Genomic DNA, 8317 nt, shown 5'->3' with positions numbered 1-8317 from the left:
GTATCTATGGTGTAGTGGTTATCACGTCCGCTTTACACTCGGAAGGTCCCAGGTTCGAGCCCTGGTAGATACATGACTTGACTATCGTTATTGGACACAATAATAAACTAGATCTCTTCGAAAACTCAGAATAACCAAAACTCAGAATAACCAAGTATTCATTGTTTAGTGGTTATCACGTCCGCTTTACACGCGGAAGGTCCCGGGTTCGAGCCCTGGTAGATACATGTTTTGACCATCGTGATTGGACATAATAATAAGCTAGATCTCTTAGGAATCTCAGTATTACCAGGTATGTGTAGTGTAGTGGTTATCTCGTCCGCCTAACACGCGGAAGGTGCAACGTTCGGGCCCTGCTAGATGCATGTTTTGACCATCGTAATTGGACATAATAATAAGCGGTAAAGAAAATATAATTACTCAACATTTAATTACATTAAGACTGAAGCGACAGATATTATATAAAAACGTCTTGGTTTGGACCAAGGCCGAAAAAACAAACGATATGTGTGAGGTTTATCAATTGACTGAAGTAACAGATATTGAAATTTTTTCTAGTTATTTTTATACACTCAATCCTTAATCAATATTTAATTCAATCAACTGATTTTACTGTTAATCGACCTAGTCCCTCTAAATTAATTGAAAAAATTACATATCTACGCTTTTTCAAGAACAATTACATTTTCCGAAAACATTTTATCATGAAATTAATTATTTTGAAGGGATTTCGTGTCGATGGTCACTAACTTGTGAGCATCTTGACCGACATAGTTTTAATTGTTGCTGGCTTGACAAATTTTCGAGTTTGCACCAAAAGAAGTTTAAATCTGTTTTAAGTTGTTGATAAGACTGTCGTTTAGAGTGAATGTCGTCTACTTAAGACAAAGCAACAAAGTTTATCCTGTGTGGTAAAGGGTAAAGATCACATAAACAGAAATACTTCTCAGACTTGTTATATTCATTTCCCGCGGAAATAATATGGTTAAACACATCATTCATTACTAGTTATGCCAAGAAGGTCACATTTAACTCCGACACCCCCTCCCTTCCTCTATTTTCAAAATATATGGCATTTTATAATCACCAGTGGTTTCAGTGTATGGGTCATCTGAGCCGTCGCAACACACTCAGCCAATATTACCATAGACTGAGTTATGACCAAGAAATTCTTAAGTACGGAAAAGGAAGTTCCAGTGCAACTTTACCATCAAAGAGGCGACAATAGAAATGTAGCATTTCGATATACGAAATTAAATGTATAAATTCGCGCAACACCCTTGTTTGGCATCCACGATCAAATATTTACATTTTCCATTCGAGTTATGCCAAAGTTCGCTTGCTTTTTTTAGACATCCAGTAGAACATTTCAAATATTCAATACTGTATCCTCAACATGATAAATTAATTTCACGATAAAATGTTTTCGGAAAATGTAATTGTTCTTGAAAAAGCGTAGATATGTAATTTTTCAATTAATTTAGAGGGACTAGGTCGATTAACAGTAAAATCAGTTGATTGAATTAAATATTGATTAAGGATTGAGTGTATAAAAATAACTAGAAAAAATTTCAATATCTGATACTTCAGTCAATTGATAAACCTCACACATATCGTTTGTTTTTTCGGCCTTGGTCCAAACCAAGACGTTTTTATATAATATCCCCTGATTTGAAATGGTCTAACCATGTGACCAACGTTCCCAATCGCGCCAGACGCCTTTCCGGTTTTATTAGACGCAACACTGGTCATACTGAGGCTTCTACAACTATATTCCGAACCTTTTGTTTGTCAATCTTGGAATATGCCTCCCCCTTCTGGAATCCCGTTCTAGCTAAGGATGTTCGGGCTTTAGAATCAGTACAGCGGGGGTTCACGCGTTTCTCTCTAATGTGCCCTAGGGCCAATAGAGCTGACCATGTTCCCTACTCTGAGCGATTGAAAACGATTGGTCTTAGTCCCCTTGAGGTGCGTCGTGCAGTTTCCGATGTAGTTACGCTTTGGCGTCTCCGCAGTTTTTTGGATTTTAAACTTGAATATTTTGTCCGGATAAACCCTAGACATTCAACTCTAACTTATTATTTACAATTTGCTAGGTGTTTATCGCTTCAAAACTCACTTTTTTTCGTGTTGTGAGGACCTGGAATTCTCTTCCTGATGATCTTCGCCGGGAAGTCTTTCCAGGCCTTCAAAACTGGGATTTCTAAATTTCTTTACACTAATTGGCTTAATTCTTTACTTTAATTTACTCAAAATTTTAGTCATTCATAGATTTGTATTTAAAATGTTATAATTTAAGTTTTATTTGTCGTTTTTTGTGTATCTGTCCCGGTAACCACACTTTACAGGCCTAGGCCTTCTGTGGTTGCCTGTAACGTCTGTTACAAAATAAAGTATTTTAAAAAGGTTACTCATAGCTATTGTTGTCACGGTCTTTAAGATATAAAAGAATTAAAAACTTTTGTTTACGAAGATATCCAACGTGATTTTATTAAAACATTAAAATTTCTTTGAGACGTTTCGGGCCGTGGCTCGTCATTCAGTCTGTTGAACTCAAGTGGGTTCATGTTAATAAACTACTCTAGGTTATTTTTTAGAAACTTTGGGGAAGTATAACATTTGGTCGGTAGAGGGAATACCCTAAGGGTAAGGGTGCCGCGTGTTTTTTTTAATATATATAATCATATTATTGTATTAGGGTATTCCCTCTAGCGACCAAATGTTATACTTCCCCAAAATTTCTAAAAAATACCGTAAAGTAGTATATTAACATGGGGTGTACCTCGTATGAGCAGTTCCCAGTAGAGCAGTTCTCGAAATAGCAGCCGCGATTCCAAAAAGACAGCGGCGTTCTTCAAAACTGCTGTTTTAGAAATAGCGGCTGCTGTTTTAGAAATAGCGGCTGCTATTTTAGGAAATAGCAGTGTTTGTCTTCAGTTTCGAGTATTTCTTAACAATAGAGTTATATTCGTTGTTTTCGAAAACTACCTTTTTCTGTGATCATTTAGTCAATAATGTGATCTAATAACGGATCGTGTTTTTAAAAAACACTTAAATATTGCACTATTCTTCAGGCTGTATCAGTTTACAATTTTAATACCAGGATAGAAAATATTTCAAGAAAGCTTATTTTATTTCGGAAGTAGATAATTGTAAAGAGTAATTTTTTGGAAAAGGCATATTATTATTTGGGAAGTGAAATATGACAAACAACAATATTTTGGAAAAGGCGTAAAATTGTTACACCTTTTCCAAAATATTACCAACCTAAGTCTAACCAATCAAAACAAAACCTAAAAAACCCAACCGAACCCAACCTAACCTAACCTACCCAAACCAAACCAAACCTAACCTAACCTAACCAAATCTAACAAACCTAACCTAACCTAACCTAACCTAACCTAACCAAACATAACCAAACATAACCAAACCTAACCTAACCAAACCTAACACTATTGGGGGTTTAAAATTATCAACTCGAAGCTAACCATATCTGACCTAGTTCTATTTAAGTTCATATAACACAGCGTACACCATAAAAAAGAGCAGTCGTTTTTCGCATTCCTGTTTTTCTGCTCTTTAGAGAACTGCTGTAATGGTACGCCGCGTGTACGAGAACCGCTGTAATGGTACGCCGCGTTTACGAGAACCGCTGTATCGGTAACTGTTGTAACGGGTAAACTGCCATTTCGGGAAACCGCTATTTAGGGAACTGCTGATATGAGGACCGCTATTATGGAATCCGCTCATACGGGAACCGCTCATCTGAGGGCTTCCCATTAACATGAACCCACTTGAGTTCAACAGACTGAATGACGAGCCGCGGCCCGAAACGTATCAAAGAAATTTTAAGGTTTTAATAAAATCACGTTGAATATCTCCGTAAACAAATGTTTTTAATTCTTTTATAAATAAAGTATTATTATTATTATTATTATTATTATTATTATTATTATTATTATTATTATTATTATTATTATTATTATTATTATTATTATTATTATTATGGTTCAGCTCTTACTTACAACTGAGAACGAACCACATTAAATGTAATGGAGTACTTACCTCTATCACCTACCCAGTAACTTGTGGTGTTCCACAGGGTTCCTCTCTCGGCCCCTTATTATTCAATTTGTATATTTTTGACTTGCAATATTCTGTAAAATTCTCAAAATTAATAGCTTTCGCGGACGACCATAAGGTCTGTAAAATAATTAACTCTCGCGAAGATTGTACAAAACTCCAAGCTGATTTAAATGCGATAGGATTGTGGTGTGGCAAGAATAACTTGCCCATCAATCCCACCAAGTCAACACAGGTAGTGTTTACGAGGAGGATTAGCAGAGAAATTTGTGTTTCCTACACCATTGCAAGATCAGTTATACCATTACGACGTCAAGTAATGGATCTCGGAGTTTACTTCGATAGTGCCTTGCTCTTTCGTGAGCAAGTGATGCATGTGGTTAATCGCTGCCGCAGGACTTTAGGAGTGGCCATGAAAATTTGTCGGCCTCTCAAATCGTTAAAACACTTTAAAATGCTTTACATTAGTCTCGTTCGATCGCGACTTGTTTATGGCTCATTGGCTTGGTGTGGATGTAGCCAATATTTGCGGAAGCGCATAGAGGCTGTACAGCGTAAATTTATTTCTTGCGCTCATACATTCTTCATGCGCGACCTTGAGTATGATTATGTTATGCTGCTAAGTCGATTGGACCTTCCGTCCATAGAATTGTTGTTTGATATAACAGATTTAAAATTTCTTCACAAATTGATAAATAATCAAATCTCATTAAGTGAAATACTGGCTAAATTAAACTTTCTGGTGCCACACACACTACGAAATCAAGTAACATTTTACGTGTCTTCCAAATTTCTGAATCCCATTGTCCGAATACAAAAAACATATAATAAATACTCCAATCAATTCGATATATTTTCAGTTAAACTTAAACATATTAAAAAGTCCATAACTTCTCCGTAAAACAAGATACAAATAGAATGTGCATAAAACCTAAGCACCGTTGATCTGTAAATAATTCATAATTCCGGTATACTTAGTACCGCATTAACTGTGTACTTTCTCGTGAACTACTTGTACAGTTTTTTAAGTGCACAATAAACTTCCTTTTCATTTCATTATTATTATTATTATTATTATTATTATTTCCCAGACAATAGATATATTTTCCGTACCGATTAAAAATATACGCCAGTACAAAGTTTATCTCAATCCCTTGTATATATGTAAAAAGAGTATTTTCTGTAATTATTGTATTGCTATCTTATGATGTCTGTCTATATTCTCGTGAACTACTTGTATAGTTTTTTATATAGACATTAAAAATCAATTTCATTTCATTTCATTATTATTAGTGAGTTTTAGCCTACTAATATCAATGCACCGTTACCATTAAAACTGAAACACTTCATTTCTTAACATGGTTTTAATTTTACTTTCTTGTTTTAAGTACTAGGTATTTTATTTTAATATTAAATTACAAAAAGTTCTTCCACACGTCCATCTTAGTCAAGGTTACATGTTATCTCCATAGAAGCGTAAAATTCATGCCGCCAAACATTGTAACTGCTCATGCGTGGTCATAAGTGTGAATAGGTCTATTTGGCATCCAGGGAAAAATTGAATCTCTAAATGATATTTTTTTAAATTTTGTGACTTTCAAATGAGAAATACGGAAAATCAACTTATGTGATGCATAGTTAAAAGATATAACTCCCCCGGCTTGATAATTAGTAAAACTACTAGATCTGATACCTTCGATTTTATTTCTGTAGAAATAAACAACGAATTTGAAGTAAAATTCAAGGCAAGAGGTGCTCATATTGGTGAACATTGTATTATTTGGCATTTGGGAAAATTTCAGAAAACCATTAACAATTTTCATGAAGTAATGAGTTTTTATTTTACCTTCATTCGTGTTATTTATGTCAAGGCATTTAAAATGCGTAGGTATCGGAGCTCACTAATCTGAAAGGTTCATCTAAAAATCAGTATACAAATTCACTTCATTCAACAGAATGTTTTCATATATATGTTGCCAAATTTAATACTATATAAAGAATATGTAGTAATTTTTGTCGACTCAAAAGGAATTTGGCCAAGAGATTGAAAAGACGAAAAGCATCTTCAAACCTTAATCAGAAAACTCAATTACGAAATATGACTGAAGTTCAAACATTACAGCTAATAAAGGAAAATTTTAAAGAAATTAAGAAACTGAAAAAGAAAAACCAGGTTTTGCAGCGAAGTCTAGAAAGGCTTAATCCTAATATTCTGTCAGAAAAGGATTGTAACGATAACACTAAAAATTGGCCTAAATTAACGAAAGAAAAAATCAAAGACTACTTGATAAATTCTGTTGCCTGTGATAATCAAGCTGCTAATGCTAGGAAAAGTATGGAAGCTGGGAATTACTTTGAAAGTGGATGGGTTGGAACCATATACAGCGCAAAACTGAGCAATGACTTGGTGGTATGTCGTAGAGAAGTGACACGGTCGCAGACTCTGTCAGAAAGGGACCACCAAGCACTGCTTGTTAGTACACTTGATGGACATATTATTTTTGGTCATTGGTCTTGTACCGCTGGATGGCTAAGGTATGCAGCCACGCTAGGGCCCTATTATTCAAAATAGAGCTTTGGAAAACGGAAGAAGTGAGGGGTCCGGCATGCACTAGCCTCGCAAAAAAATGGAACAATACGACAAAGCGTAAAATTGAACCAGTATTGTTTGGTGAAATTAGTTTCTTTAAAGATGAAATTTCATTAAGGATGTAACTCCACCCATGAAAAAACCAGAGTATTATGAAATGCATTAAAGCTTTCAAGAAACATTTAAAACTTCAATATTAGCGCCTCTACTTTTTTCACCAGGTTCAGTAATTAGTGATACGTTACACGCAACAATATTGCCTCGATTTCCCCCACGCCCGCCCAGAATTAAGGCGCTAAGTGAAAATAGGAATTTTTCGAATATATGGAGACAAGATATTATCCACGGAAATCACACCGTTGACTGTGATAACCCGTTAAACTCCACTAGTCTAGGATGTGAACCTTGTAAAGTATATTTTAAAATATACGTTGAAATGGATAAAGAAAAGATTAATTTATTAGAAAAAGAAACGCTGGCACCAGCGGATAAATTTCTCTGGGAAGACTGTCGAGTAATACGTTTTACCGCATCTACAGCCAAAAAGGGTTCCGAAGCGCAACACCACCTCACCTGAAAACTTTAAGAAAAATCACGTATTTTCAAAATTCCAAGGAAACAAAGCTACAAAGCACGGTACTGCACTGGAACCTGCAGCTTGAAATATTTACGAAGACATTTATGGAGTGAAGAAGAAAATCTACGCGAATTCCTTTCCCAATTTGGAAATGTAGAGATGTTCAATCTAGTCCACGAATTCCAGAATAAAACGTATACAGCCATTGTAACAATGACTTTTACTAAGGAAGATAAATTTGTTTTAGCGCTTTGGATGGGGTTGAGGCGTCTCAACACTATGATAGTGATAAGGAGAACTTTAAAATCGCAGTTGTTCTTAATGAGAATTAATTCTTTTATTCAAGAATTCGGTTTAAGTTATTACTACCTGGTGCCAACATTGTCGTTGCACGAATTAAATATGTTCAGTTCAAATAAAAAATTCTATCTATACAAATTAACGAGCAAATTCCCTTTTGGAAAATTTGGAAGACACAAAGGGGTTTTTGCTGTATTGTTTGTTATTTTCATGTTAAAATTAATTCTATAGGGCCGGTAGGCCCTTGTAGATATGACATGATACCGTTTTGTAACGTTAAAGCAATATTCACCCGCTTTTGCTAATTTCCTATGGAGATTAACATGGGTTTTTCGTGACTTTTCCCCACCGATAACTTAAAAACTACAGCGAAGATACTTTTCGGAATTATCTTATAGCGATTTCCACTGACTGCTCCAAAGAGTGCTCTCAGTGTCAGGATGACGTAACTGCCCTCAGCGAGTTTTGGAGAGAATAGTTTCGTCAGTGGAACACGATCGAGAGGTCAGAGCGCGCTCTGAATAATCAAAATTGGCGCCGGAGACGAAATTGCAATAAAGTGTGTATATCTTGACGCAAATGGGCCGAAACCAATTAATAGAATTAACATTTCAATTAATTTTCAAAAAATCTATTTTGAATAATGATCGACAACGTCTCTGATATAATTATTGGTTTTAGGAAGAGGCGTAATATCTTTAAAGTAATGATAAAACCTCGTATTCTTCATCTTCAGAACAAGATGATTCCAGATAAGCATAAGCGAG

General features: G+C 35.3%; 1 non-coding gene across 1 annotated transcript; it reads left to right on the top strand.

Moving 5' to 3' along the window:
- TRNAV-UAC (transfer RNA valine (anticodon UAC)) lies at positions 1-73 on the top strand. The gene has a single exon. It is a non-coding gene; the product is annotated as a tRNA-Val (tRNA).
- The last annotated feature ends 8244 nt before the right edge of the window (positions 74-8317 follow it).

The sequence above is a fragment of the Phalangium opilio genome, unplaced genomic scaffold (assembly GCF_054372755.1).
Source record: "Phalangium opilio isolate 3A_F unplaced genomic scaffold, DU_Popi_V2 ptg000100l_1, whole genome shotgun sequence".
Lineage (NCBI taxonomy): Eukaryota > Metazoa > Arthropoda > Arachnida > Opiliones > Phalangiidae > Phalangium > Phalangium opilio.
The sequence above is the reverse complement of the archived record's forward strand: the minus strand, read 5'-3'. Positions and strand labels throughout refer to the sequence as shown.